The sequence below is a fragment of the Panthera leo genome, chromosome C2 (genome assembly GCF_018350215.1).
Source record: "Panthera leo isolate Ple1 chromosome C2, P.leo_Ple1_pat1.1, whole genome shotgun sequence".
Lineage (NCBI taxonomy): Eukaryota > Metazoa > Chordata > Mammalia > Carnivora > Felidae > Panthera > Panthera leo.
Genome location: NC_056687.1, coordinates 123,137,555 through 123,159,007, shown reverse-complemented (window position 1 = coordinate 123,159,007; position 21,453 = coordinate 123,137,555).

Genomic DNA, 21,453 nt, shown 5'->3' with positions numbered 1-21,453 from the left:
AATTGACCAGGGCAAACAACATATTGAGAAGTGCTTATTCATGTGAACATCCCTGAGGTAAGCACTGTGGGAGTCTGTAGCACTGTTGCCTGGGACTATTCTTGTTCCTCATTTCCCTCATTTTAAGATTGGGTGTCCAGGTGGTTCAACCAGGGTGGGGTGTAGCCTGAACATCAGGAGCTTAATCATGCCTGGGAGGAAATATTTGTAAATTATAGATATGTAAAAGTTTCATATTTAAAATATATAAAGAAGTTTTACAACTCAATAATAAAATATCAACTCAATTTAAAAACAGGTAAAAGATCTGAGTAGACATTTCACCAAGGAGATATGGGAATGGCTTCTAAGCACTTGAAAAGGTGCTAGATATCATTAATTATTAAGGAAATGAAATTTCAAACCAAAATGGGATATCATTAACCCCACTAGGATGGCTCTAGTCAAAATGACAAAGTCAGGTACTGACAATGATACAGAGAAACAGAAACCCTGTACGTTGCTGGTGGAAAATAGACTGGTATAACCACTTTGGAAAAGTTTGACACTTAAAAAGTTAAACATAAATACCTTATGACTTTGCAATTCCACTCCTAGGTATCTACCCAAAAGAAATAAAAATACATGCCCACACAAAGACTTGTACACAATTCATAGTAGCATTGTTTATAACAGCCGAAGGTAGAAACCATCTAAATGTACATCAACCGGTGAATGGATAAACAAAATGTGGTATAATCCATAAATGGAATAGTATTTGGCAATGAAAAGGATCAAACTACTGGTAGGCTCTGCAACATGGATAGGGATGAACACTGATGGCAGTCTAAGTGAAAGCAGCCAGACACAAAAGACTGCATATTACATGATTCCATTTATATAAAATGTCCTAAAAGGAAAACCTGAAGCACAAAGCAGATTAGTGGTTGCCTGGAGGTGGGGCAGGAATTGATTACAAACAAGCATGGTGAAACTTTTTGGGGTGAGGAAAAAGTTCTAGAATTGGATTATGGTGATGGTTGCACAACAATATAAATTTACTACAGTCATTCAACTGTACAGTTGCAATGGATCAATTTTATAGTATGTACATTATACCTCGAATCTGTAATAAAAAGATGTCTAGCTTCACCAGTGGACAGAGACTTACAAATTAGAGGATCAAAGAAATAACATTTGTCCCCTATCAGATGGCAAAAAAAAAAAAAGTTAAATATTACTGGTAAACATGCAAGGAGAAAGAATAATTGTTTTAGCTTTTTAAAAAATAAATATGGAAATCATGATTATAATGAAAAACATCTATATTCTCTGGCTCTGTAATCCTATACCTAGAACTCAAAATTCATAGGTATAAAAAAAGATACAGCATCTAAGTCTATATTTTAAAGGGTTTTGTTGCAGCATTATATTTAGCAGCAAAATTAAAAAACGAAACCTAGAAACAAAATGATTGTCTACCAATGTGGAATGAATAAACTGTAATGCTACATTCTGTGGCTGCAGAGTTCAGTTCCAGTTGACTGGGGGAGAAAGGGAGTTGATATGGAGGACTGGGCAGGTGCCCAGTCCTTGGGAGGGCTGGAGGATTGGGGTCTAGGTTGAGTCTCCAGGAGTGACTCTTAGGACATCAGCCTATAACTTGCCCACAGTTGTTGCTCTCTGTGCACGAACATAGCAACAGTGGTGGATTGCATTATTCTCAATTATTTGCTCCCCTTCTTTGTTAGAGGATTCTGCTTCTCCACTCCATTAGCATTAAGCTTGGCCACATGACTTGCTTTGACCAATGAAATGTCAGTGGGAGGGATGTGTGCCAGTTCCAAATAAAAGCTCTAAGTGCCTTTGTATGGTTCCACCATCTCTCTTTTTAATCTGTCACAATGGCATGTCCTAGATAGGTGCTCCTTGGTCAGCCTGGATCCTAGAATAATGAAGACACAGGGGTAGAGTCAAATCAAACCCACAGCCAGTGCACGATATCAGGGAGAAATCACCCTTTGTTTTAAACTACTAAGAATTTTTTTTAAAGCATCATAACCTAGTAAAAGCTAATAAAGCTAGACGTTCAGGAAGCTCCAGCTCCAGTTGCTAGATTCAATATACACTGCAGCAGTTGTATAACACAGCAAAATAACTGCCCTGTGCCCTGACCCTTGCAATCCATGAAGCTAGGCACCAGTCACTGGGATTTCTAGGACAGGTCCCGTGTCTCAGCCTCCACGACTGTGCTAAGAGAAGAGGCCAGAGCAAAATTTTTCCATGCTTTTGGCTTCCAAATCTCTCTCACAGGCCTGTTTGGTAGAAACTCAGTCAAATGAGGAATTTAGTATAGTTATGAGGGAGAAGATGTAGTTGTTGGCATGTGTCATGTAAGACACACTGAGAGGATTAGAATACAGTTGAGTGGACTCACCTGCAATTTCTGATGTTCATAGCATGAACTATCGTTCAGGCTTTAAAAGAGTGAGCTAACCCTGACCACTTAGGTTGTGTTCTTCAAATGGCATTTCATACTAAGTGGCAGCTATTGAGCATTAATGGTGCATGTCAAGAGAATGCAGGAGCCAATCATAGGGACTCCCATTGGCTAACGTTGGGAAAGCTTGAGTAATTTTTAAAAATTGCAAAAGGTAAAAATGCATCAAATATATGCAAATGAGTTTTAATGATGCTAAAAGAATGTTAATGAAGTGATAGATTTAGGCAGTGGACTCCCCATATCACAGGGTGAAAGGCTTTTGGGAAACTTTATGAAGGATAGGTAGGCTGGCAACACATGAGCCACCAATCCATTTCATTATCACTCAAAGCAAAACAATCACGTGTAATGCAACAGGAAGCCAAGAGAATTGAATATAAATCTCATCAAGCCTCTAGATCTAACTTCCATTTTATAGGAAATATTCAAGATAGAACAACATGTTAATTGCTACCTTGAGGCTGTGGTCACCTTAGTTCAGAATGTGGCAAATTCTGAGCAAATGACTAGGTTTTTCCACCAAAAAAAAAAAAAAAACCTGTTTAGAAGGAGACAAGAGAAAACTTATGAATTAAAAGTGACTTAAGAGAAGTATCAATAAAATGTAACTTGAAGACTTTCTTTAGAACCTGATTAAAAGTCAGAGAAAGACAGGTATCATGCTTTCACTCACATGAGAAACTCAACAGAAGACCATGGGGGAGGGGGAGGGGAAGGGGAAAAAGTAGTTACAAACAGAGAGGGAGGGAGGCAAACCATAAGAGACTCTTAAACACAGAGAACAGACTGAGGGTTGATGAGGGAGAGGGGAAAGTGGTTGATGGGCATTGAGGAGGGCACTTGTTGGGGTGAGCACTGGGTGTTTTATGTAAGTCAATTTGACAACAAATTATATTTAAAAAAAGAACCTGATTAAGTAAAACAAGTATCAAGAGAGGCTTTTTTTTTTTTAGACACCAAGGAGAATCTGAACACAGACTATTAGATGATGTTAAACAATTATTCATTTTGTAAAGTATAACAAGTATTGTGATAGTTTTAAATATCCTCATGTTAAAAATCTATGGTAAGTGAAATATTTATAGGTAATATAAGCAGCACCATCTGCAGCACCAACCAGAAAGTAAGGAAAGAGGGAAAGAAGGAAAGGAGAGGGAGAAAGACAGGGAGAAAGAAAAAGAGAAAGAAAAAGAAGAAAAAGGGAAAGAAAGAAAAGGAAGGAAGGAAGGGAAGAAAGGAGAAAGAAATAAAAGAAAGGAAAGGGAGGTATATTCATTTTTTTAATTGGGTATTAGTTTTTCACTGTTGTTGTAATAAATTAACATAAAGTTAGTAGCCTAAAAACTCCATTCACTTACTACCTTGCAGTCCTGTAGGTTAGTAGGGTGACCTGGTTCTCCAGGGGCTAACCTCACAGTGTTGTCAGCGCTGTGCTCCCTTCCAGAGGCTCTAGGGAAGAATCCATTTCCTTATTGTTTCCAGCTCCTAGAGGCCCTGGTTCACTGCCATTTTTATCTTCAGTGCCATCAAGGTTGCATTTCTCTGGTCATTCTTCCATGGTTACGTCTTCTCTAACTACAGTCAAGAAAGATTCTCCAATTTTAAGGATTCACATGATGAGGTGGGCCCCCCCTAGATAATCCAAGATAATCTCCTCATCTCAGTGTACTTAACATAATCACATCTGCAACATCTTTTTTTGCCATGTAAAGTAACATATTCTTAGAGGATACAATGTGAACACCTTTTGGGGGCTATTATGATGCCTAGCACGGGAAGGATTAATGAAACAAGATTGGCAAAATGTAAATATTGATAACTGTTGAAGCTGGGTGATGGATACGTGAGAGTTCATTACACTTTTCTCACTTCTTTTGTGTATGTATGAGTATTTTCTTAATAAAACACGTACAAAGAATACGTTAGGTATATTACAGCTGACTACAGAGGATTTACGTAATAAATTATAAAGTGGCAAAAGCAAACTTCAGAGGAGTATAACATAATCCTAGTTTTATAAAATAATGACTAAAATTATGTAGATTTGTCTTCTCTCTCTGTCTCTCTCTCACCTACCTACAATTAAGTGAACCTGGAAAAAGCTAAGATAGGATGTTAAGGTAAGCTGTTAATATATAGGTTATATAAGATGTGTGCATTGGAGTAGGGGAGAAGCAGGCAAAACTCAAGTTCAATAGAAGCAGTCATTGGATTTAAAAAGCAAATGCATAAGTCCACTTATGAAAATTTTATGTATGAAAATATAAAGATATGTGCATATATCTTTATATCTGCATATAGAGATACATGAATGAATGGATGGTCACCTAAATCTAGTTATCTCAGGGTAGAAAGTATTTTGGGTGACTTTCATTTCTCTTACACTTTTATGTATTGTTTGAAAATGGTTTACACTACACATATATTGTGAAAAATCCTGACAGATACAGTAAAGGGATTTTAATTGTGGTAAAGAAAACAAATATGGGGCGCCTGGGTGGCTCAGTCAGTTGAGCGTCCGACTTCAGCTCAGGTCATGATCTCCTGCTCTGTGAGTTCAAGCCCCGCGTTGGGCTCTGTGCTCACAGCTCAGAGCCTGGAGCCTGCTTCAGATTCTGTGTCTCCCTCTCTCTCTCTGGCCCTCCCCCGTTCATGCTCTGTCTCTCTGTCTCAAAAATAAATAAACGTTAAAAAAAAAGAGAAAAAAGAAAACAAATGTAAGCGAGTGTTCTTGATATTCCTAGTGTCAGAGGCTTACCCTCCATCCTGTTCCTTTCCTGTCTCCCACCTCCTCAACAGAGTAGATCACCAGTATCAACACTGAAGATGATCCCATGTGGTTTAGAAGGAAGAAAGTATGGCACACCCAAACATTGGACTTTGTTAGAAAATATACCCAATGAAAGATAGGTACTATTAAAATTTTTTGAGCAACCACTTAAGTAATAGAAACAGATATTACAACCATCAAACGAAGGACAAAAAAGGGAGGGGGTGAAGAGAAGTCAAATGTAATCAAATCAGTGGATAAAGAGAAGCTCAGAAGAGAGACATTATTGACAGGAAAAACAAGATAAGCAATAAAAAATATATATTACTAATCTAGGTGTAAAGTTTTTCAACTAACCCGTTAAATACAGGGACTATCATGTTGACTAAAAATCAAAGTCATAAAATCCATTTGTTTGCTGCTCATAAGAGACAAAAATACAGAAAAGTTAAAAATAAAGCATGGAGGGGCACATGGGTAGCTCCATAGGTTAAGCATCCGACTTCAGCTCAGGTCATGATCCCATGGCTCATGAGTTTGAGTCCCGCATCGGGCTCTGTGCTGACAGCTCAGAGCCTGGAGCCTGCTTCGGATTCTGTGTCTCCCTCTCTCTCTGTTCCTCCCCCACTCATGTTCTCTCTCTCTCTCTCTCTCTCTCTCTCTCTCTCTCTCTCTCCAAAATAAATAAACATTAAAAAATTATAAAAAAATAAAGAGTGGAAACAGTCTATCAGGCAGATGCTAGCCCAAAGAAAGCTGCTCTTTGAGACAAAATAGATTTTAAGGTGAAAAGCATTAGATGCTGCATGATTAATGGTGTCATTCATCAAGATATAATTATGACCTTACACTCCTAATAACATGGCCTAAAAAACAGGATTAGAAGGAGAAATGGACAATCCCCAGTCTTAGTAGGAAGTGTTAATAAGGAGCTATTATACACTGCTGGATAAAGCAGACAAAAATCAGTCCAGGGCTCTCAGGCTCATGGGTCCTGTGCACAGAGGCACACTGCCATAGACTGAAGGTTTGTGTCCCCCTCCAATTCGTATGTTGAAACCTAGTCCCTGGTGTGGCGATCTTTGGGGGCGGGGCCTTTGGGAGGTGATTAGGTCATGAGGGTAAAGCTCTCCTGAGTAGGATTAGTGCCTTTACAGGAGACCAGAGAGCTCTCCCACTTGAGGACACAATCTGCTCCACTTCTCAGTCTTGGGAAATGTGAGAAATAAATGTGTGGTGTTTGAGCTGCCCTGTCCATTGTATTTTTGTCATCGCAGCCTGAACGGACTAAGACATAAATGGGAGTGGGTAGGGAAGAGAGAGATTTGGGGTCTGTGAAGCCTATTTCCAGTCGCCCCCCGGGACACCTCAGTGAAGGTCATATGAGCATCACATTTTACCTTTGCTCTGTGCTCATTCTAGTTGCATTTCTGGAAGAATCTGTCACCCGGTCGTCTAGGAAGGTCAGCCAAGTCTTTAAGGCCAAATCCCAGCCAATCCAGATATTGGAAAACAAATTGAAAAACATTATTTGCCAACCTGATACGTTCTTTCAAGTATATATAAGTTTTGGATCAGGGACAGATGAAGGAATGTTTCACTCTGCAAATGAAGGATTGAAAAAATAGTATTAACATGAATGATGTTTACAATGTGGTGTTAACATTCCTTGTGAGTGAAACTCAAACGCTAGAGTGATTACTCACTCTACAAACAGCTTGCTCGCTTTGCGAATGGTTTGCCACAGGGCACCTTTGAGTAATGAGCTCCTTAGTGCTTTCTGCACAGGGCTCCTGTTCCCAAGGTGCAGCCAGCAGCAGCTCTGGGACCCGGAATCCTCCAGAGGAAGGCACCTTTAATTGTGTACAGTTAGATTTTTGCAGAAAGAAGCTGAGTTAGTTTCCTGCCATTGGGAATAGAAACCACAGCCCTGGGGCAGGCATTGTCATCAGGCTGCATACTCTAGGTGGTGCTGGGGAGGCAGGGGCCACTGGTGTTCCAAAGTTCCCATCCCTGAATTAATTGGTTACAGGTTATAAGCCCACACAGTAATGAAACTGGAGAGGGTTATGGTTATGATGCCAGCCTTAGCAAAAAGTACCAGGCCAAGGGGATGGGGGGTTTAGAGTCCACTGTGTGTGAAACATTCCTAAAAAAGATGTGTTAGACCGTAATCGGATTGGAAAATCAGGCCCATTTTAATAAGGTTTAAAATTAAATGGATAATAGAGGTCCACTGTGGAAAATATGAAAATATGGACAAGCAAAAGGAATAAAATATCTTATAATTTTTCACCCAGAGATAGATAATTGCAATTAACATTTTGGTATTTTCATTTAAACTTTTTCTTTTCAATGAATATATATCTCTATAAATTATGTGTGGTTTCTCAAGAAAAGTAGTCTCACACAACATGTTATATTCACCTAACTATAGAGTAAATATTTCTTGCATATATGTATAATACCATGTATATATATATAAGACGATATTCCATTGCATGGAAATATTATACTTTGTTTCACCCATCTCCTGATGCTGGACATTTAACTTGTCTCCATTTTTAACTGTTGTGTTAGGTGTACTTAGTCACCTATCTCTGAACACTTCTTGGTTTGCTAAGGGTAAATCCCCAGAAGTATTATGTCCAGGCCAAAGGGACTGCACATTTGTCAAATCACCATATGAGGAGATTTACCAGTTGGTTCTCTCTCCACCAAATGTGAGAACATCCAACATCATTTCACCAACCCTGTACCTCAACATTTATCTTTCCAGTGACCTGCATTTAAGTTTGCATTTATTCCACAGCTGCTGAGATTGTGTCATTTCTGAACGTAGGTGTATTTGTTGCTCTCTTGCACCTCTGCCATCATTATGAGCACATATCCAGGAGTGTGACAGACACATGGAAGAGACTCAGATCATTCCAGTTGTCTAGCAGAGGCCAGTCTGGAGGAGCAAACAGCCAGGTGGCCCCCAGAAGTGTAAAGAAGCCCAGAAAGAGAAACACATACCTGATCCCAGGTATGTGAGCAATGAATGCTTATTTCTGTGAGCATTAAGGTTTTGTGATTGTTTGTTATGCAGCGTGTTAAAAACTGTTACTGAAGGTGACTGTTGCAAGCGAATTGGGATGTGTGCATGCAGGGGCGGGGGACACCAGAAGAAGGATGGCTGAACACATGTAGCAAAAGCAATAAATGCCCATTATGCTGATACATTAAGACCTTGCGGCTCATCTTCAGCTATTGACATTTTGGATGCAGAACCTGAAGGAGGGAAACACTTAACTCCAAGGGATGAATCCATGAAGGTGGCATTTCACATGGTGCTGGAGGGAGAGTAGCCCGGTCTCCTTTTGCAGGCCAAATTGGGTTTTGTGGCCAGGCCAGCGTTCTTCCAGGGATCCTAAGAACATCATTTAGTGGGGGTAAAAATGAATAGTGGATGTGCTTTTAGCAGAAGGGCAATAAATTGAGAAAAGATCTTTCTCTCTTCCCACCAAGGAGTCTCTCCTCTTAATGGTCGTGTCGATGGTGTCTCTTAGGAGAGACCTACAGTAAGTGGTATTTTTAGGGAAGCTGATTGCAAAGTTCAGCCCTACGAGCTAGATTCTGAGAGCTAGCTGGGATTAACAAGAGACATAATTACAATCCAGGGGGGAAATCTCTTATTTGAGTTGTGTACATGATGTTAGATTTCTATGGCACTTTACCCCCTTATTTATTTCTCAATTACATAGTACATTTCTTGGAGGAAATGGGATAAAATTGCAGCGAGAGACATTTATGCTACTAATAAGAATTGATTTCATATTGTTATAATCATCAGACTTGGGAAGGGGATTTTGTAGGGCAGTTGTGAAATTTCTCCCCCACGAGGCTCATAAGAACAGGGTCAGCCTTTGGCGGCTCTGGGGGTGGAGGAACTGGTTGGTCAGCTTGATTGTCATCTTTTCCAGAAGCAGAAACAGAAAGATTGGAGAAACTGACACCCTAAAATCTCCATGCCTGCTGTTTCCTCTTCCCGGTCCCCACTTTGTTCAGCTCCATTAGGTTCTGGGATTCCTTCTCTCTGACCTGCACACCTGCTTCCTAGTAAAGGGCCACTTTTGACCTTTGCTGTTGCTTCCATTTGCACCACAATCTGTTCCCCAAGTTGAGTTTGGGAGCCATGAATGGTGCCACCGTGGACAGAATGGGTTCTGGGCTCAGACCTCCAGTCACCCACATACATTGCATGAGGGCTTGCCATGGGCCAGGGATTGTACACAGCACATGATTCAGAGCAGTATCTTGCCCTCATTCTAATGTGGAAGACAAAAATAAACCAACGAGCGAAAATAGAGGTAATCTGCTGCCAGGTAAGGATAAGTGGTAGAAACGAAGCAGAGGGAAGCATCAAAAATGGTAAGTAGAAAATGGTGCATTACAGATAAGATGGTCAGGAAGGCTTTCTTTGGCAGGTCACATGAGCAGAGACCTGAGTGAAGTGATGCATAGGCCTAGTGGAAATGTGAGGAAGCTAGTGCCAGGTCCTGCGGTTAGAATGTCCTGGGAGTGTTGAGGAAACAGCAAGGAGGTTAATGTGGCTGAGCTGGAAAAGCAGACTGGAGAGCTTGGACGGGGGGCTGGGCCATCTGGGGGCAGGTAAGAATTTTGGATTTTGTTCCGAATGATGTGGGACTGAGACCACTTTGAAGGGTTTTGAGCTGGGAAGTGACGTGATCTGACTCACATTTCCACAGAGCGGCTCTGGCTGTTCTGCGTGTGTGTATGTGGAGGGGGATGGAGAGGCCAGCGAGAAGGTGGTGGCCGCAGTGCAGATGAGCCACCATGTGTGCTTGGGCCAGGGCAACGGCGGGAGAATGATGACTCACTTTGATACTGAGTCTGAATTCTGGCACTGCTTCTTACAAACTGTGACCTTGGGCAAGTTCTTTAGCTTCTCTGAACTTAAATTTCTTCTAAGAAAATCAAGGATGAAGTCGCTTCCTTTTTTACAGTCACTTGGTGCACTGCAGGCCCTCAGGGACCTAGTGACTTGACAGCCCCCCATCCCCCTCCTGGATATTGTCCTTCTCCCCCTGAGAAGGAACCCTTATAACAGTGTTAAGCCTTGGGTGCAGAGGGTTGAGTTCATACTGGTCATCAGCGTGCGTGGCCCATAACCGTCATGGTGTGTGCAAGGTCCTCCCCACCCCTTGTTTTATTTACTTCTTCTCCGTTCCTTTCTCCCACTCTCCTTTCCTTTTACCCTAGCCAATCATCTGAGTGTTCAATGTGTGTCCTCTTGCAAAGGCCTAGAGGTGTTCTGTGTACATGTGTTTTAAATGAACCTACATAGTGTTGTATCATATATTTCATGTTCTCTCTTGTTTTGCCGAACTCTGTGGTTTCCAGATCCATCCTTGCTGCCATGTACGTATTTGGTTCATTGCTCCTCACTGCTGACTGGTACCTATGCCATGATGTGCACGTCCACCACAACTTACCTAGCCACGCTTCCACCCCCTTGCACCCTGGCATAACTCAGCAGCCTCATATTTGGGTCTCTTGGACTCTGTGAGAATTTCTTGGGATATAGACCCAAGGAACAGGGTGGCTGGGTCATAGGTATTTGCATATCTAATCGACTAAGTACTCACCCAACCTTTCCAGAATGGCTACACCACTCCCAGCAGCTATACATGGAAATTTGCATACCCCACAACCCCTCCAGCACTTGGCATTATCCAGTTTTCCAATTTTGCCAGTCTAATAAGTATAAAGAGATGACACTTTGTTAATTAGAATTTCCCTGATTACTAATGAGTTTGAACATCTCTTTACATGCTTATTAGCCTTTTGAATTTTTCTTTCTGTAAATTGCTAAATCATATCCTTTGAACATTTTTAATTTGGGGTTGCTGTCTATATTCCCTTAAATTTACAGGAGTTTCTTGCATATTCTAAATAATGAATTCTCTGTCGATATTAAATGCCACAAGTATGTCCTTTCATTCTGCCATCTATTAACGCCACAATCTCTTTCATTGAGTTGGAAAATACATAATTTTGATCTGAACAAATCCATCTGACTTTTGCCATGTGGTTTGTGCTTTTGAGGTATTGTTTAGGAATTGCTTTCTTCCTTCTATGTCAAAACAATAGTCTACATCTTATTCATTTTAGATGTTAGTCTTACACATTTAGATCTTTTAACTATTTGGAATATAGTGATATTAGGTAGGAATCCAACTTTGCTTTTCTTGTGTCCCAATTTCTCAACACTGTTACCAACCAGTATTTTCTTTGATTTATGGTGTTATTTTACCATGTAAGAGGTATGATAATAGGACTTCATTGGCTCTCTATTCTGTTCTATTGGCCATTATCTGCTTGTAGAACAATACCAGACTGTTTTTGTTACCAGGGCTTCATAGTATACTATATTATCGGAGAAAGCAAGTTTCTTTTCTTTTTTTAAGGTTGTCCTAATTAACTATAGTTTTTTTATCCTTCCATAGAAATTATTGAGGCATAAATCAAAAGTTACAGGTAATTTTCAAAATTTATTTAGCTGAATACTTATGATCTTTCCATGTTTGTTATGTGTAAAATTATATCTCAAAAATATACACAAAGAATAAAAGTCCAGAATTAAGCTAAGGCACCCTTAAGATATAGAATAGTTTCCCACACCAGAAATTTTTCTTGTGCCCTGTGCCAATTCCATCCCCTGCCATGATTGTTTTGGAACCTCACATAAATGAAGTTAGTCCATATTCTTTTACATATAGATTCTTTAAAAAATAATTTTATTGCAGATGTGGTATGAAAAAGAGCAAGAGAGTCTGGGGTAAATCTATCTATCTCCCAGGGCAGGCATGGACCTTCTGTCAGGCCACTAGTGGGTGGGAAAGGCTGAATAAATCTCACCTCTAATAGAACTGAGTCCAGGGTTTCCTTGTACCTGTAATTTGATTCAGTTACCACTGGTTTCAAAGGGTTGGATCAGGACTTCCCCTTTAGGAGGAATGGGGACCTGGGGACCCAGGGCCCTGAATATCCCTGTACTTTACAGCTCAATTGCCAGTTTTGTGTGCCGAGGGAACTCTCTGCTATGGGGAGTTAGCATTGGTCTCCATCCTCTCCCTGTCTTTGTGTCAGAGGAGACCTTTTTCTGTCCTCCTGTCCTGCTCCAGTTTTCAGAGGGCTGCCGTGGTACACCTGCTGAGGCCCAGGGTACTTCAACAGGTTTTAGCTTTTCTGCCCTGTCCTCAGCACATGGCACACACTGCTTGTGAAGGCCCAGAGCTCCTCAGAGTAAATTCTTTCAAGTTTTTTATTTCCATGGAAAGTATAAAGTTTTTTTTTAAACCCTACCTGGAAAATTGATTGTAATTGTCTTGAATTTATAGGCTGAGGGTAAAAATTGATATTCTTGTAATATTAAGTTGTCCCATTCATGACCTTGGAGTTTATTCATTTACTCAAGTCATATATGCATGTATTTGTATTTATTAGAATTTAAAATTTTACTTCCTCTAGGTTTTATTTATTCTTACATATTTTACAGGTTTTGTTTCTCCTGTGAATTATATCTTTTTAAAAATTATATCTGCTCATTGGTTATTACTGGTGTAAAGAAACAATAGTGATTTTCCGAGATTGCCCTTAAATCGAGCAATTTTGGCAAGCTCTTTTATACTGTTTGATTCTGCTGGTGTTTCTAGTTAGATGTTTATAATATTTCCTACTAGTGAGAATTTCATCTGTTTTTCAAAGTCTCTTATCTTCTTTGCCACTGGCCAGGACCTTAGTGCTCTGTTGATGAGTAGCGTACAATCATTTTTATGGCACCTGACATTTCCCTGCCCCTGCTTCATGCCTTCCTGGCCACAGCTGAATTGAACTAGAAATTAGTGCCTGACCCAAGCTGGGCCAATTAGATCCTCTCCCCCAGGAATTTGAAATTGGAATTTTGAGTTGGTGGTCAGTCTCTGCTAGGCAGGTGAGTTGGAAGGTGTGGTCAAAGTCGGATAGGAGCAGCCGCATTTCATCATTTGCAGGGAGAGAAAGAAATAAGCATGTTAAAGGAAACAGTGCAAGAGACAGTTGCCAGACAGAGCAGCCAGAGAAAGAGACAGACAGACAGATGGACAGAGACAGATAAAAGCACAGGCACTCCTAATGCATGAAGAGAGAAAAAGCAGAGAAATGATCATGGAGTGCGAGACACAGGGAGAGGCACACGCCCACACACGTGGCCACACGTTCAGAATGAGAAAGAGACGCAAAAACCCAAATACTAATAGACATGGAGAAAAATCCAGAGACAGACACAGCAGACGCAGAGAAAGAGAGACGGACACATTGGAGTCGCAGACTCAGTGGGGGCTGTAGGAGTTCGTCGCGTGTACAAAGATGGGAAGGCTGCTTTGGCTCCCGGAGTGCACAAGGCTTGCCAGGCTTACCTGTGCCCTCAGGTTTGGTGACATTCCTCTGAGTCCTCATAACAAACCCTGCTTTACTTAAGCTCACCTGAGGGGCTTCTCCCTAACATTCAATGCACAGTTCAGCCCACAGGTCCCCTCCACACTGCAGTTTTGCACAAACATGACTGTACTAGAAGGTTCAAAGACATGAAAAACCTAACCCTTCCAGATCAGAACTCTTGATTGTTCCCTCCAGAACCAGACACTTAGGAGCCACCTTTGATTCTTCCCTTTCCCACAGCCCCTGCTGCCAACCAGCATTTTGTCCCATTAGTTGTGTCTGATCCATCCTCATTTGTCCATCTCCTGGAGGTGAGGATCTAGCCATCATCATCTCTTACCTCGATTACCATAGGAGCCTCTAAACTGGGCTTCCTCCTTTCATTTTTGCCTCCCATTCTTCACACAGCTGCCAGAAGTTGCCTTTTAACATTTAAATTTTCTGATAATATGCCCCTGCTTACAATCTTTTAATAGCTTCCCATCTCACTTTGCACAAAACCCAGCTCCTACCATGGCTTGCTAGGCCAACATGACCTGCTCCTGCCCCTCTCTGTTCTTACCTCAGGTGGCCCTCCCTCAGTCACTGGACTCCACCTCAACACATAAATTCACATTAACCTCAGGGCCTTTGCACATGCTGAACTCTGACTGGAATGGTACTTCCTATGGCTAACTTTTTATCATGTAGTTCTCCTTTAAATGTCACCTCCTCAGGGAGAATGGAGAGACAACTTAGTGCAAGGCCATCTGAAGTAGACCTTTCTTTTATAGCTGAAATTTCAATGGCTTCCTTTGCAGCCCTTATCTATATTTACCTTTACTGGTCTTTTTACTTTGTATGTGTGCATGCAAGTGCATGTCTGTGTGTGTGTGTGTGTGTGTCTGTGTGTGTCTGTGTGTGTCTGTGTTTACTACTTAACAATGCCCTCCCATGTGTCTGGAAGTCCTTGATCCTTGATGGCTGGAAGGTTCCACACATTCCTCAGCTGTTAGGGATCTTACCTCCTCTGAACCCCCAAACCACTTACCTTCTAAGCTCTTGCAGTCACACTGGCAAGGGGGTATGTTTTGTCTCCTACGTATGTATGTCTGTCTACCTCACAATTTCCTCCTATTTGGACAGAGTGATGCCCTATTGCCACAGGGGTGGGGTTGGGAGCTGGTTATACCATGTGACCCATCTCTACATATCTGCTCCACCGCTGATTGGACCAGGCTGGACAGCTGACCCAAAATGGGACTCCTACTTAGAGCCTGAAAGTCATTGATTTTGGACAGTGTTTTGGGTGTGGCTGGAGCTAAGCATGTGGGACAGCCACATGTGGCCTGTGCTGCAGGGAGTGTTCACCCACAGAGAAAAATGAGGTGGAAGGAAAGGCAAGGGGGAGCTGCTTCTGGTCTCTTGAACCAGCCCTCGGGGAGGCCCAGCTGCTCGGCCTTTTCTTGGGCCCCCGTCACATCCGAATCCTGACCACAAACACTGTCATGGCTTACATCTGTAACCACTTCTAAACTAATTTGAACAGGCTTCTGCTACTGATGACCACACACCTCTGACTCACTTGGATTTTCACATAGTGTTTTATAGTTACCTCATCTTTCCTCTGCGTGTTAAGGTCCCAGAGGGCAGGAACCTGATTCCATACATCCTTGTATCCTCAGGGTGCCTAGTCCAGTGTGATACAGGTAGTAGGGATTCAGTTACAAATTTGCCAAATAAATGGACTTTTCATAGTAGAAATATATACAGGCAACCTTATTTTGTCTCTTACAGAGAAGCACATACATAAATAACATTTTTCAAGAAACAGTGGTTGGTATTAAAAATGTTTAGTATTGGGGTGCCTGGCTCAGTCAGTTAAGCGTCTGACTCTTACTTTCAGCTCAGATTATGATCTCACAGTTTGTGAGGTTGAGCCCTGCATCAGGCTCTGTGATGACAGTGCAGAACCTGCTTGGGATTCTTTCTCTGTCTCTCTATCCCTCCCCCACTCACACACATGTGTGTGCATTCTCTGTCTCTCAAAATAAATAGACATGAAAAAAATTATTAAAACATGCTTAGTATTGACACTTGGATACTTAAGAAAGTTATCATTTTAATGCAAACTTGGGAAACCATGCCTTATAAGTAACAATTTTGTCAGAATCCCATTCTCCAGAAACTTCAGTGGCTTCTAGTGACTACTAAACTACATTCAAAGTCCTGGAGCTGAATTCAAGACACCCTCCACCCCCAGAATATGGTCTTGCATTCCTTTCCATTCTCTCTCTTGCCTCATCCTCCAGGTACCATGGCTCTCACCGTAGTCCTCCTCTTGCCATCTTTCTCAGTCTTGTTTTACTACTTACAATGACCCTTCATCTTTATCTCCCATCTCTTCATGAGGCGTTTTTTGATTGCCAACAATTCAACCAGCTCCCTCTTCCTCCAGAACTTCTCAAAGCAGCAGGCAGAGGACCACAATAGGGAGGAGAATACACACCCAGGGCAGTGAGCTCAAAGCACTGAAGGGCAAGCAGTGATCCAGACTACAAATATCACATTCCATCAATGAAATAATTCCCATGAACTCTTCTGGAGTCCTTACCATATGCAGACACTGTGTCGATTTGCTGAGGTTTTCCTTAATCTTCCAGGGGCCCCTTCCCAACGATTGTTGATGTGGACAATTGATATTTCCACAATCCTTCGTAAAAGGATAGAAAACTACAGCTTCCAGGGGCCTTTACACACCAGATTGAAGCCCATTAACCCATTCCTGTACAGACATTCTGGAGTCTTCAATAAATAAGAACTTTAAGAGTTTAAGCACTTGAAACTGTGGGAACACAGAGATGAGACACTACACCTAAGGATACCAGGGAGGACTTCCTGGAATAAGCCAATTGAATTAAGTTAGAAAATCATGGGCAAGTTTGTTTCCTGGCAACTCATTTTAAAACCTGCCTTTGTGGTCTTCTGACCCCACTTTCTCTCTCCTACCAGGCCTGGAGAGGTGACTGAAGTGTGGGTGGTTCTCCTGCAGACCCCTTAGGTAGACCAAAATTGCCCAGTGACATGTACACGCACACTTAGCCTTTCTGGGCTTTATTTGCTAAAGTCCAGCATTATGCTGCTACAGTGCAGCATAAAGAGCAGCATTGTCTTCTCATTTATTTCTGGTGCTAATTCAGACTTTCAGAAATTGAGTTTGCTGAAGGTGAGGGGCCGCCGGACACAGGGTGACAGTTGGTCAGGATCAGAATCTGCTGTTTTCTATATTCAGCATCTTAATGCGGCTGGCAAAAATCCATGCCATGCGGTAGCTGCCTGCAGCACAAGTCTCTTTGGGTCATAGAAAACTCTATAATACTCATTTTTTGGAAATCGAAGGTTTCCCTTCAGGTAACACATCAAGATTTACAGTACCTTGGACAAAATTAGGCATTAGATTAGGAATTCAATGCATGACAATCTATCTTCCTTCCAGAGAGATATTGTTGCACAAATCAGAAAATCATAGCCTGGCTGTATAATCAACAACATTTCATTCCAGAAAGCATATTATAGCTGGAGTGATAAGGCCTATTGAAACTGCGGATGGCATTTCCTGAGGTTTCTGAACAGCTATGCTTTCTGGGAACCCTAGTGGCTTTTCCAAATACATTTGAGGATTTTCAAGTCAGCTCTGTTTCCTTATAACCAGAGCTGATACAGCCAAGGTCGCAGGTTCATTTCAACAGGGGACAGTTTTCTTCACTTTCTACAGCTATATTTTCCATCTCTGAACATGCTCCAGTGAATCTATTCCATGTTAAAAAAAAAAAAAACAAAACGAAACATAATTCCATTAACCCCACATCCCATGCTCGCTCCAGTCTTATATTTCAAATCCTTTATGGCCAAGCAGCAGCAATGATATGTGTCCTGTTTACCACAGCTAGCATTTATTCCACACCTACTATTTGTCAAACATATTGTTTTACCTAATTTCACTTAATCACAACAACCCCGTAAGATTGGTGTTAATACCCTTATTTCTAGGTTTTAAAAAAATGGAGGTTCAAAGAGGTCAAGAAGTTTGGTCAAGGTGCTGCAGCTAGGAAGTTGCACTGTGGGGGGAGGAGTTTCTCCACCTCTTCCCACTCACACTTCACCACATGGCAGCCCAGCTTCGTCTTCCATGGGGCCACTACGGTGGCTCTCCCTGGGGGCACCAGTGAATATTGCTAAATCCAATGGAAAGTGTTCCTTACCTTGGAGGACCTCTCTGCAGCATTTGCCAAGGGCATCTTCCCTCAGCCTCCATGGCCCCAAGACTGTTGGTTTTCTCCATCTTTTCCTGTCTCCTGAGTGACTTTTCTAATTTCTGCTGCCTCTTAATGTTGGTGTTGCTGGGAATTCTGTGCTAGGTCTTCTGCTCATCCCACAGTGTCCCCGTCCTTGGGTGGTCTCACACATTCCATCTACAAGCTTCCAGCTCCCAAGTCTGTGTCCCCAGAGTGGTCTCTCTTTTCTGTCTCAGACCTGAAGCTCCCACCACCCACTGGACATCAATGTCTCAGCTGCCCTGTGGTCACCTGAGGGACAACCCAAAGAGAAATTGTGACACAGCAGTCCTAAGGGGTGATCGGGATTTACCTCATCAGACCCTCCATCACTGTGGACCTCAGTCACTGGATCTCTTTCTTCATCTCTGTGAGCTCTGTGTGGCCGAGGCTCCCCACTGACTTCCCCCCTTTAGATCTCCTTTGTGCTCCCTCAAAAGCAGAGACCTCTTCTCTGAATGATCCCTCCACCTTCTTGCTCTTGTTGACACCCAATTTTCCTCCAAAGACACGGATTCCTAAGCAGCCTTCTCAAGTGAAGGCCGTCTTTTGCCCTTCAGAACCAAGACTCAAGCTTGATGTCCTCTTTGTCCTTATTCCATTTCCTGATGATCATTTTTTCCTTCTTCCTGGACAGGCCACCACCCTGTTTGACTTGCATATCCTCAGATTATATGCCATCTATCTTGTTTGTTGCAATTATATACTATCCTCTTAGTTGTTTTCAGGTTTCAGTCATCGAAGATTTTTGTCCCTGGCTCACTGTATTTATCTCCTCCACCATTACTACCATCATTTTTGGTGGCTTGGACATTCATGGAAGGAGGCACCCAACTTTTCGACCTCTTAGTTGCTTAACTGCCTCACCTCCAGTGCTATTTTCATCCATTCCACCTCAGTCACCCCTCCCACGGGCACACCAAAGACTTTCTCATTAGTAATCACTGCGCACTCAAAGTCATAACTCAGAGCATAGCAAACTGACCACTGCCAGCTTTCCAGTCAGTTTCCTGTGCTGCCTTCAGTCCACCAATTCTTAGACTCCCTGGGATTCTAACATTGCGTCCTGCCACATTTTCCCTACTCATCAGCCCTACTTTGCTTATTTTCAAACATATGTTTTATTACTATTTACTCTTGAACACACCCTTGCTTTTCTTTCCTTTCATTGTACTTCCCTGGAGGAAACCCAAATCCTGTTGGTCGAAGCCAGCTTTCCATCCATTCTACACATGCAACTAAACAGACAAACATGGCTGGAGAGACACATCAGGTCTCACTTCAAATTTATCATTGAAGATCCCGAGTGGGTCCCCAGATTTAGACAGTATTTGCCATGTTCCCTCTTTTCTCAAGCTTCCAGCATCTCCTCACTCCCAGTTTGTAATCATGCACTTGTTTTCACCAAGAAAAGAGAAGGAGAAGAGAACTGCTTTGCTCTTCTACCAGAATGCCCATTAACCTTACGTGTCCAAGTGCTCTGCCTTTCTCTCTGTGACAGTGGGCTCACTCCTCCTGCTTCTGTTGGAAGCCAACCGTTCTGCCTACAGACAGAATTTTCTCCTAGGGGTTTCCTCCCTTTCCTTTTTGTAATATGAAAATGCCCTCCTCTACTGACTCATTCCCATGGGTATACAAGCCTGCTGCAGTCTTAACAGCAAAACCTTCCCTGACCTCGTATTCCTCTCTACTGCCCTAGTCCTCTGCTCCCTGTTGTAAAGCAAAGGTCTTTGAGAGAGTATACACTCACAGTCTCCACACCTCACCTCCCACTTTTCTGAGCCCACTCCAAATAGCTGCTGTCCTCACCACTTTACTGACTCCACTCGTGTCGACCTCAATCACCTACATGTTGCTGAATCCAATAATCTAGTCTCAGTCTTTGGGTTCCTCTGTCAGCAACATCTGCGTTGTCAATCACTCCTTTCTTGAAATCCTCTCTTCACTTGACCTCCAAGACACCAGGTGGACTTTTTGTCCTGAAATCTAGATTCTGGCTACCTCTTCAATTGCTCCATTCTTGTGTCTAATTAGCATTTCACGCTTAGCAATATTGTTAATTTCTACCCAATCTTATGTCTGAATCTTGGCTCAGCCACTCAGGAGTTATGACGTAGTGAGAAAAAGTGCTTAATGTCTCTGTGCCTCAGTATCTTATTTGTAAATTAGGCATAATAATATTACCTAACATAACATTGTAGTGAGGATTAAATGAAGTAATAACATGAAAAGCATTGATCTTAATGCTGGCATATAGTAATAAATAAGTAACAATAAGTAATAAGCAAGACAGTTTTTCTTATGTTCTCTGCTCTACACTGGTGCCTTCTCTTGAGTGTTCTTCATTCAGTGACAGCTATCACTCAGTCACCTGAGTCAGAACGTACTATCACCCTTGATTCTTTACTTCTCCCTAACCTCCCACATCAATTGATAATCAAGGACTCTCAAGTATACCTTTACAATTTTTCTCCCCCCTCCCCCGTTTTCCGTTCTTGTTGCCCATGCTGCATTTTGCATCTTGTCTGGCTGTAGCTCCCTATTGGTTATCCAGGCCTTCCCTCATCCAGCAACCAGAGTGAAGTGATCACTTTAAAATGCATATCTTGGGGCACCTGGGTTTCTCAGTCAGGTAAGCATCCAGCTCTTGGTTTCAGCTCAGGTCATGATCTCATCGTTCATGAGTTTGAGCCCTGCATTGGGCTTCACTGCTGACAGCACAGAGTCTGCTTGGGATCCTCTCTCTGTCTCTCTCTGTCTCTGTCTCTGTCTCTTTCTCTCTCTCTCTGCTCCTCCCCCACTCAGTCTCTCTGTCTCTCTCAAAATAAATCAATAAACTTTAAAATTCATATTTTCCCATGTCACTCCTCTTCAATGTCTCCCCTTTGACCTCAGGAGAAGATCTAAATTGCTCAGTCTTACTATGCATTACTGTTACAACACAAGGCTTGTCAGAATTTGGCCTTGGCCTTCTTGTCCAGCTTCCCCTCCCATTGTTCCCCATTCGATCTCCAAATTCAGGGTTCAGTTTTTCGGAACCCCTTGCCATCCCCCAAATTTGCCCTGAGTTCTCACCTCAAGGCTTTTATACATATAGTTTCTTTTGTCTACACTATACTTCCACCCCTCACTTTACCTGGCTAACTCATGTCTGAGACCTCAGTCCAGATATTTCCATTTATAAGAGGCTGGCATTGCTTTCCCTGCTCTGGGTTAACTGCCCCCTCCCACCAGTGCTTACACAGATTCCAGTACTTTCCTTATGATTTCCCATTTAGTTATCTGTTTATTACCATTTAAATTATCTGTTTCCTCACCAGAACTTGAACTTCTAGAGGGAGAGACCTCATGCTCAAAACTCCTGGAAGGATGCACATTTTTAGTCTTTTGACCTTATTAGAAGA